At 38.2% G+C, this 10,555-nt stretch overlaps 1 long non-coding RNA gene across 1 annotated transcript; it reads right to left on the minus strand.

Annotated features, from left to right (window-relative positions):
- Positions 1–1,280: 1,280 nt before the first annotated feature.
- Positions 1,281–5,065, minus strand: LOC308182719. The gene is made up of 3 exons (XR_013942027.1): positions 4,959–5,065; positions 4,103–4,279; positions 1,281–2,756 (listed from the first exon to the last, which is right to left on the minus strand). It is a non-coding gene; the product is annotated as an uncharacterized lncRNA (long non-coding RNA).
- Positions 5,066–10,555: the final 5,490 nt, after the last annotated feature.

Below are 10,555 nucleotides of genomic sequence, written 5' to 3' on the forward strand. Positions count from 1 at the left end.
TTAGAACTGCAGAAATTGCTTAGTGATAATCTGACTCTGTTTAGCTTTTATCACTTAGAGGTCTATGAATTTTCCAGGGCACAAAGAGCTATGCTTCTGTCTTGTGTGCCTTCAAATTCACTTCTTCATTGGCTACCTTGGTGAAGCTTCCTGGTTTCTTTCAGGATTTCTCTCTTTGGTCTTTGGTGCCATCTCATCTCCTTGTCTTGATGCTTCAATGAGGAGCTTTTATCAGTCATTAGCATTGAGGCTCATGCTGCAGTGTTTATGTTTCTTGCATCCAGATTGTACCTCCACGAGCTTCTTGTCGTCCTGCATTGGCATTTCTGATCACCACTGACAGTTAATATTGCTGCAACATACGGATGATAAAACAAGAAGAAATCTTGAAACTGTCCATAAACCCATCTTCAGGCAGTATGCTAATGTCAGTGCCTTGTCTGAGCATAGCTGATGTTTGAATAAGCTAAGAGAGTTAGAAACCTAAAAGAAGCAAAAAAGGGAAGGTTCCCAAAGGCATCTGTCCCTTGAAATCTATGTATGCTGTTGGGCAATTTACAGGTAATGGATATCTTAGGGTTCATCTGTTCCTGGCTAGCATGTCAAACCCATCCTAGGGGTTCAAATTCCAGAGGAAAACTTTGTTTCCTCTGGTTTCCTAAAGAGGAACCTGAGAGTGAGACAGAGGCTGGAAAATAGCAAGCATATGGGAAGAACCAACAGTATTAAATATTCTGCATTACTTTATGAATTTCTTTGATTTTCCCTGACAGAAGCAATATATTGACAAAGTGGACTATGTGACAGGACTCTGTATCTTCACTGGGACATGTGTGCACAAAAGGCATTATTTCCAGATGGAAGTAAATCTCTGAGAGGACAGCTATAACATGTTATGAAACCCGGAGAGGCCTGTCAGACTACTGACTGATTGCTAAAGAGAGCCTTATTTCCCTGTTTGCTATTATGTTTGCTATGCAATTGGAAGCTCTACACATGACACCTCTGCAGCTATTAAGCTGGGTGGTGTCTTCAAATTGTGGAGCACAACTGTCTGTGCTTTAGTTGTATCTGCTAAAAGTAAAAAGGAGCTACAAACCTATTACCTTTCCCATTAAGTAAATGTAGTAAAAGTTCATTTGGTTAATTCACTCTTAAAGCATAGCTTTTTATAAAGCATAAACTTCTCATTCCTTTAGCTAAGACCTTCTCATTCCTTTAGCTAAGACCAATGTATTTCTCTTCCTAAAGAGCAGTCAGAATTGGTGAAATGGGCCAGAAGAAAAGGTATCTTCCAACTGTCAAGAATTGCACTGGGAAGAGGGGTTAATTAATGACAAGATCTTCCCACACCATTTGGACATGTTATAAATAGGATGTTTATACTCTATAAGCCATATGGGGGAGATCCAGGCACCATAGGCAGATGAAATCCTAAGGCCTGGAGTGTACATGTAGTCAACATCAAAAACAGACCTTTAAGGCAATGAACCTTTTCCAGTAATATGCGAGAATATTAATCTCCCATCATAAAAACATCAAAGATCTATAATTATTTAACCATCTTGAAAATGCAAAATTAGTATAGTGTGTTTTCCATCCGTGTAAAGGCCACCTGTAGGCTAGGCAGGCATCGTTTATCTCTAAGTGATTTTAAAATAAGACAACTTATCAAGGTGCTTTTTGAGGATATGACAGTACATCAGATATTTAGACATATGAAGTAAACAGAATTAACTCTGACTGGAATGAAGGGGGGATTTAAATGAAAAGCAAATGGAAGCGAATGATGAAGAGAAATTAACAGGTCAAAAGAAGTTTTGTTATTCTGCTTGACTGGCTGTTACTGCTTAGGCAGCCAGGAAACCTGTGTGCAAGGCAGATGGGAGACATCCTGCACAGGCTGCATGGAAAGAGTTTTGATTCGAATCTGGGGACAGACTGTCAGGTCAGCCTTCTGCCAGGGTCGTGTAAGGGATGGCACCTCCAGCTGTATTCCAGGTCACTTTATTGCTCTGAGCTTCTCCCAAGAGTGTGGCAGTTCTGCCAAGGTATAGCAGGACTGTCCTTGGCCAGCAGCTCTCTGATAGGCAAAAGAAAAACAATCATTTGTACTAGTCTATATTCCTCACAGTGCCTTGATATTGGGGTTCATTGTTCCTCCAGACTGGAGTGGATGAGCATCCTAGTACTGGCTGGGTCGTTTTTAAGCAGAGGTGATGAAACAGGGAAACCCTTGGTGTCTGGATGCACCAGCACCGACAGAAACTCTTCTTTGGAATCAACTAATCCCAGGGAAAAGAGGCACAGGGATATACAGAGCACAGCTCTTCTGGTTGATGTTTCCTCCCCCTTCCAGGAATGAAACCCATTTTCTTCTACCCTAAGTTCCAAGTCTGGTTTTATTTTAACTTGGGTGGCCACTAGCAACTCAAAACATGCATTGCCCAGGTAAAAAAAACAGATGTGTCTCATGCACATGCAATCTCATCTGGTCCATAACTTCTGCTTTACTGGACCAATATTGAGTTAACAGACCTCAAAAAGCCCAGTGATGATGCATTTCTTAAGCATCGTTTCAGGGCTAGAAAATGACATGCTGACACTGACACTTTAAAAAGCGTGTGAGTCAGGATTCTTCAGGCCACTCAGCTCCTTTCCTCTGTATGAACACTGCTGAAAGCAGGAGGCAGGCAGTTCGAGAGACGATGGCATTACAGGAGCAGGAGGTGGGAGCTCAGGGGTGATACGGACCCCTGGGGACAACAGAAATGAGACTACATGAGCAGACAGTTAATGAGAACAGGTAAAATATGCTGGACTAGCTGACTTCCTGAGGTCTTTTTTGACTTGAATTATTCTACAATTCTATAAGAGAGAACCATCACATAGAAAGAAAGGAGAGATAGGGACAATCTGGAGGTACAAATCAGCTAGGGAAAAAAAAAAAAAGGCAATAAATGTCAATAAAAGAACAAATATGTAACATACTTTTTTTTTTTAAAAAAAACATTTACATAACAGTAGCCTCAGACTTTTTACTGAATACTTATTCACACAAAGAGATTTTTTTACATTTGCATTTCTGTGTGTGCATGCACTAATAGATTATTTCAGTGTCTGATCAAATTTTTGATTTTACACCAATGGGTCTGGGTAATTGCTCAGTGCTAACAGTGACCTGTGATTATACCTCTGCTTCTTTTTTCCACTTCAGTCTATCAGAACAAATTCACTCTGGAAAACCACTGTCTGGGAGAAGTGATAAAATCAGAATACCCTCAGGAAGGGATACAGGAGGAAGTTTCCCTAGCTATCTTGCTGTTGAAGTTCAAAAAGGAAGCAAGCTGCAAGGAGGAAGGGGACCAGTTTCCAGAGACTGTTAGCCCAAATGGATTACAAGAGCTCTTCAATTCAGGTAGTTCAGCTAGAAACTAATCCAACCATCAAGGAAATTGCAAGGACATTGCTGAGTGGGGTTGCCTGAAATCCAAAACTGCTGTCCTCAAAACACCAAGGCAGCTGCCAGCCCCTTGACACCCAGCTCTGCATTGCCTCAGTTCCTGGCAGCAGCAGTTCTCCAGGTGCCTCTGCTTTGCCTCCTGGCATGCTGAGGGATGCCTCTCTGGGGATAACTCTGAGCAGTTCTGTACCCAATTAATTTTCAGTATTCCTCTACCACACAGCCCTCAATTATTAATTTTTAAATAACAACTTCAAAGTCTTACTGCCACCTTCTTAACTATGTAATTGCCCACTAGTTAAAGTGTTCAACTTTTCCTTCCTGGTGGGCTTCAAAGTCCTATCTCATGCTGCCCTGAGGTGGAGCAAGCAATGGAAGTATTGCCTTCCTAGAATAACCTTACTGGGAGCAGGGTTTAGACTTTAATTAGTCAAAAGATTATCTAACCTGGCAGCAAAAACACTCACTTTTATTTTATTTTATTTTATTTTATTTTATTTTATTTTATTTTATTTTATTTTATTTTATTTTATTTTATTTTATTTTATTTTATTTTATTATTTTATTTTATTTTATTTTATTTTATTTTATTTTATTTTATTTATTTACTTATTAAAGGAAAGAAAGCAGAACTCTTACCTCTCTCCTCCATGGCTGGATGCAATAAGCAACATGGTAAAAAGCCACATGGTCATGGGCTTAATTTTCCTCAAGAAATCCTGAATTGCTTAATGGAGGGTGAATGATCTTCATGACACTGTTTATAAGCCTTACACCTCTGCTCACACACCCCATGTCCTGGTGATCTGGGGACTGCTGTAGAAGTACAGATGAGAACCAAGTCTAATAATTACAGGTGCAACTTCCATAAAATCTATAAAATCTCCAGCTTTATAACAGCTGTCTCTTCTCATTTTTATATATAGCCTCTGTGTGTTTATGGTAAACTTTGTGCATATGAATGAAATGGCTGCCTTTATATTCATGCAAAGCCATGTTTGATTCAAGAGCTACAAAAGCTATAAATAGATCTGGATGCAACTGGGTCTTCTGCTGTGATAACAATACATGTATTTGTGATGTGATTTACCACCTAATAAAGAAATTGAGGGGTAAAATAAAAAATGCAAATTAAAAAATGCAAACAGAGAAATTCATCGCAAAATGTCTTTTAAGTGTTGAGGAAGAAATAAGAGATAATCTTACAATGGAGATTCATAAAAGGGTATTCTCATTAAGTAAACAATTGTGAATCAGAATAAATGCATATGTCAAACAGACTAAGAACGTGGTGGGGCAATGTGTTGAAATTATTAAAGAAAAGAACAAGGAAGTAGGAAATAACATGATACCATTTCAGTTTAAACAGGAAATAAAGACAGCATTTCAAAATCACAAAAGAAAAAATAAGGTATTGTAGCTCTTGTAACACATTGAGTAAAGATATATCAGCAACAGAAAGCATATCAAATTACTGCAGGAATATGATACTTACAAAAGGAGAAATCAGGATTGCAAATGGCACCAAAAATCACACAGATTTACATCAGGTCTCAGATTCTTATATATTTATTGCCCACTGAATAGCCACAGTGAAGTATCTACAACAAAGAATTCAATAAATATAGTCTGAATCCTGGAACTAAGGGAGCCCTGCTGAGCTGTAGGTGGACATGTTACTGTTGCATGAGAGACACAGGAAATATGATGCTAACAACATTGCTTTTGAAGTATTCAAAAGTCACAAGGAAAACCATTCCAAAATAATGACATGTTGGTTTCAGAGACATAAGGTTCCTTTAAAAGCAAAACCTTCTGTTCTGATTTCTGAGCATTTTTTCCTCCCATTTTTTCTCATCAGACAAGATTTAGAATCATCCTTTTTTCTAGAAAAGATAATGAAAGACAAAATTCCTACAGACCTGTGGGATTCCAGAATGTGGGAGATTAACAAAATTCAGCAGAAGGCTCACCACTAACTTGTGTTAAGAAGCAACCTCAAGTTGTGGTCCAAATTCAATGGTCAGCTGCTGAAAATATTGGCTTTAGTACAGTATACATAGTCTGGTATATGTATAGTGCTATATATAGAAAGAGTACTATACATATGTATAGTAAGTATAATGTATGTGCATATGTATATAGATATGCATATATAGTATTATATATATATATCAATACAACATATAACTGATGTTAGAGATGTGTGCAGTTTTGTATGGCTGCTAAATTTACAAAGGGAAAAATAATGTCCAGTGAAAAGAATGGATAAGAGTTGTGACAGAGGTGAGGTGCAGTCCTGTGTAAGTGTCCTCTCGCCTAAATAGGGATCTTTGTTAGATACGCCATGCACACAACACTCTTCCTGCCCTAGGACCTTTCACGTTATCGATAGCCCAGTGCTGCTGAACTTCATGTGACTGTTTCTTCACACCGGTATCTGTATCCTCCTCTCCCTTACAATCCAGAGCCATCAAGTCTCCTCTCATCCACCAGTATCCATGGACCTGGCTCCCAGTTCTGCACCCATGCTGTAGACCACCATTTTCACTAGCTGCAGAAGGCAGCCAAGCTTTGCCCTTCCTTTGCTTCTTCTAGCAGCACAATTGCTGTGACAGTTTTAAAAATCCCTAGCAAGACCTTGCACTCACTGAAATCAATCAGACCAGCCTCTGAAGGCAGATAACTAAGAGCGACCTAGAAAATTAAAAGCAGATATTATGATAGGTCAATGGAAGGTAGAATGTTTTACATTACAGAATGCTGATTAAAGTACCTTCACAAAAGGACAGTTTGTTGTAGTCTCTTGGGATTTATCAGTCTCAGCACATTGATGTACAGGTTGAAAGGTTGATGTAAAATTTACCTTCCCATTTCTTGATGACTGTTATGCAAAAGACATACCTCTAAAAGGGTGAAGAACAAAGGAAATCACCCTCTTAGATTAAGACCCCTGTGCATCTTTCTTTTACAAGTTAGAAAGACAGAAACAGAAAGGAGAAAGATTCAGTAGCTGAGCCACTGAACCGTACCTGTCATTCAGAACATGGACCAATTCCCTATGAGATCTCCACTATGGTCCCCCACCTCACTGGGACATCTAGATCCCCTTCTGTCTCTTTTTCTTGTGTCCATTTTTGTTTTGCCACCAGTGAATTACTGGGCTCAGAGAAATCTTCACTAAAACCAGGGGTAGCCTCAGCCACAGAAATCAGCACAATCAATTGGGTCATTAAGCTCTCAAGATTGCAGCCATTAATAAGAAATCTTTTAATTTGTTTATAACTATGACAACAAGATAAGCTTTTCTCAGATAATTGTTCTAGCTTTTTCTCAGATCATTTCCCTAACACAGCAGGAATCTGAGGGTAACAGGACTATGTGAGAGCCAGGGAGGACTTTAAATGTACTCAAAGACTAAACTAATTAGTGGATGAGGAATCTACTGAAGAATCACATACAGCTTACGAAGTTCATGAGCTGAGAACAGAAGGTATCTGAGACAATATCAGGTAGTTATGCTCTGTTTATTCTCCCTTCATTGCTTTTGGTGATTAGTGGAAACGAGGCACTGCCCCTTTGCTCTAACCCAGAATGATTCTTTTTATGCAGGACAGGGAATGAAGTCAGTTGCAGTCTTTATCTGGGGACTACAAGCCTTCTTCCAGTAGAAAGTCAGGGTATTTGGGTAAAAATTTTTTGGCCTGTATTCTCAAAAAGCAGAATTATATATATATTAGGAAAACAGTTCTGCAATAGCAGCTTGAAGCCAAGCTATTTGACATCCTAAGTAATTATATTCATATTCTTAACATCACATAAAATGTCACTTTGCATGATGTCTCTGACATGACAAATGGCTTATCCTAGATTTTCTTTGACTCATACCGTCAGTGGTTGGACTTACCACAACAGGCTTCTGGTTCCTAAGAAGTCAATGTCTAACCTAAGCTCATTTCCTTTTCTCCCATTCGTCTCTGGAGAGGAATAAAAACATATCAAGGAATCACACTTGTTGAGGTTTCTATTTTGAGAGGGTCCTTAAGTATGATTTGACATTGACTGTCACAGAAGCATACATTACCAGAATAAATAGTTGAATTTTAAGGGAGGTGCATTATCACATGACGTACTGACTACAACTACGGAAAATGAGGCCTAAAAAAAATAATAATCTCCAAAGGTACTAAAATGTAAGAAATACAGCATAAATGTGGAAAAGTAGATAACATATAAAAAATCCTGTCCCTTCTAATAATCTTAGATTAACATCCTCTATATACATTTTATTTTTATTTTTTTAATATGTTGAGAATGTCTCTCTCTCTCTTTTTTTTTTTTTTTCCCTCCCAAGAACTACAGATTTTCTACAAGGCAAATCACTTCAGATTTCTATTTTCTTGTCCATTTGTTTGTAGTTTTCTTTGGTATTTGAAATTGCTTGTCATATCTACATCTGCTTTGGAGCCTGTTTACAAAACCAAGTAAGATGTCAAGTTACAGGTGCATTTTTCCTTTTCTTCCTTTCTTCCTTCTTTCCTTTCTTCCTTCCTTCTTTCCTCCCTTCCTTCTTTCTTTTTCTTCCTTCCTTCCTTCTTTCTTTTTCCTTTCTTCCTTTCTTTTTTTTTTCCTTTTTTCCTTTCTTCCTTTCTTCTTTTCTTGTAAGTTGGCTCTTTCTTGGTTGCACCTTACCTGGCTGTCTTTTATCTTTTGTCAAAAACGGTAATAGGTGATGAATATATATATTTTTTTCCAACCCAAAATTTTAGCCAGTTCTAACCAATATTCACGCTGCAGTAAATTTTCCCCTCCAGGTCATTTATATAAGGTGTACTACCACTTCCATATGACTGTAAGTTTATTAAACTTGTCGTAACCCATTTGTGAGGTTTTGGATAGTCAACCTATGGTAAGATACATCCTTCCAGCCCACAAAATGATGTATGTTTTCCATTTTTTGCATTTTATTTTTCCCCTCTTTATCTCTGTGGTTGTCCCCTTTGTACTCTGTACAGGTTCGACAGTTTACAGTTGACCCCATTACACTGTTCTAATTGATGACTGTTTGAATTACGATGACAAAGCAGCTGTATTAATCTTGTAGCACATCTGACTTGTTTTACCATATTAGCCTTCTGGGAAATCCTTCAGAATATTATGTCCACACGTTAAGCTCTTTTGAACAATCAGTTCAACTAAAGCTTTAGCCACAAAAATCCATTTATTTTGTTTAGAAATCAGTCTCATAATTTCTAGTGATTTAGTATTTTTTTTTTCCACAACGTTAAAACCAAATTTTGTGTATATTAAATATCCAAAGAATGTTAATTTTAGCACAGGCAAGTAGAACGAACATCATAGACATTAAAAGATGTGAATTGTAAATTTTCCAATTTTGAAGTATATAAAAACAGACTGAAGGTTTGAAGAGCTTTTTTGTTTTTCCTCTTTCCTATCTTCTGAGAATGACTTGGAATATTTAGCAAGATGAATGAAGCGTGCTCAGTTTTCACCTTGCCCTGGTGTGGTTTTAACCCGGCCGGCAGCTAAACACCACACAGCCGTTTGCACACATTCCCCCCTCCCTCTTTGGGATGGGGGAGAGAAACGAGAAAAGCCTGTGGGTTGAGATAGAAACAGTTTATTAGGACAGAAAATATAATAATAATAATAATAATAATTAATAATAATAATATGTACAAAACAAGTGATGTATAATGCAATTGCTCACCACCCGCTGACCGATGCCCAGCCTATTCCCGAGCAGCCGGCCCCCCACCCCGGCCAGCCACCCCTATATATTGTTTAGCATGACGTCAGATGGTATGGAATACCCCTTTGGCCAGTTTGGGTCAGCTGTCCTGGGTCTGTCCCCTCCCAGCTCCTGCTGCACCCCCCAGCCTGCTCGCTGGCAGCACAGAGCGAGAAGCCGAAAAGTCCTTGGCCTGGTGTAAGCACTGCTCTGCAACAATTAAAACATCAGCATGTTATCAGCGCTCTTCTCATCCTAATCCAAAACATAGCACCCTACCAGCTACTAGGAGGAAAATTAACTCTGTCCTAGCTAAAACCAAGACACCTGGGAAATCTTTTTCCTCGTTATCTCATTCTATATAAAAGAAACAAGAAACAAATGTCTTCACTGAAGACATATGAAGCAATTCATACTGTTTTGGGTTGAACTTTTTTGTTAATAGAATGTTCTGTAGATAACATTAATATTTTCCTGTCTTAACTTTGTGATAGTTTGTACACAGTGATGCCACAATTTGATATAATGAATGCTTATTTACGTAGGCAGATGGCAGATACCTATGTCTGCATTGTAGTTGCCTGACTTACATGAACAAAGATAAGTGAATTTGGAAATCTGAGTTGGGAAGCACCCTTTTCCGTGGCAGCAACATAGAATCTCAGCAACACTTAATCTCATAATTGGCTTACATGTCATATGTTGTCCTTTATTGTCCATATGTTGTCATGTCACTACATGAATACATATCAGATTGGGTGCATGAGTTATGTTCTGAGTAGATGTGATCTTCCTAATGTTTCATGTCCTTGATAGAAATGAAGTCAAGTTAGCATAACACTGAACTTCACTCAATTTATCCCACTTTTTCAATGCCACTTCTTGGTTCATACTTAGCATTTTCCTGCTTTGTGGCTTCTCCAATGTTAAGCATTCTGCCTAGTAAAATGTCCACAAAAATACTCTCTTAAAGAGCAGATTTATAAAGAGCTGTGTTATAACTAGTGGAAACCACCCCTCTATCACCACACTGCATCATGAAAATGTTTGTTTTCTACTGAAGCTCAGTGTATAGACCTTGTATGCAAGGTGCTGGATAACTGAATTAAAAAGATATAGCAAAAGTACTGATTTCTTTAGAATAATTTCAAGAATTTCTCTCTCAGTATAACTTCAAAGCTCATGAATCTGTCAATATCTCAGTGCCCCCAGACTTGCTTTTACACTAACACAACAGAATTATTTTGTAGGTGGACCAACAGCCTGCTATATTGGGATAAAATCAGCCTTATTATTTTGCTACATGTAATGGAAGTAACATTAAAAGTTGTTAATTAAAA

This window comes from Anser brachyrhynchus (genome assembly GCF_964034855.1).
Source record: "Anser brachyrhynchus genome assembly, chromosome: 1".
In the NCBI taxonomy this organism is placed as follows: Eukaryota; Metazoa; Chordata; class Aves; order Anseriformes; family Anatidae; genus Anser; species Anser brachyrhynchus.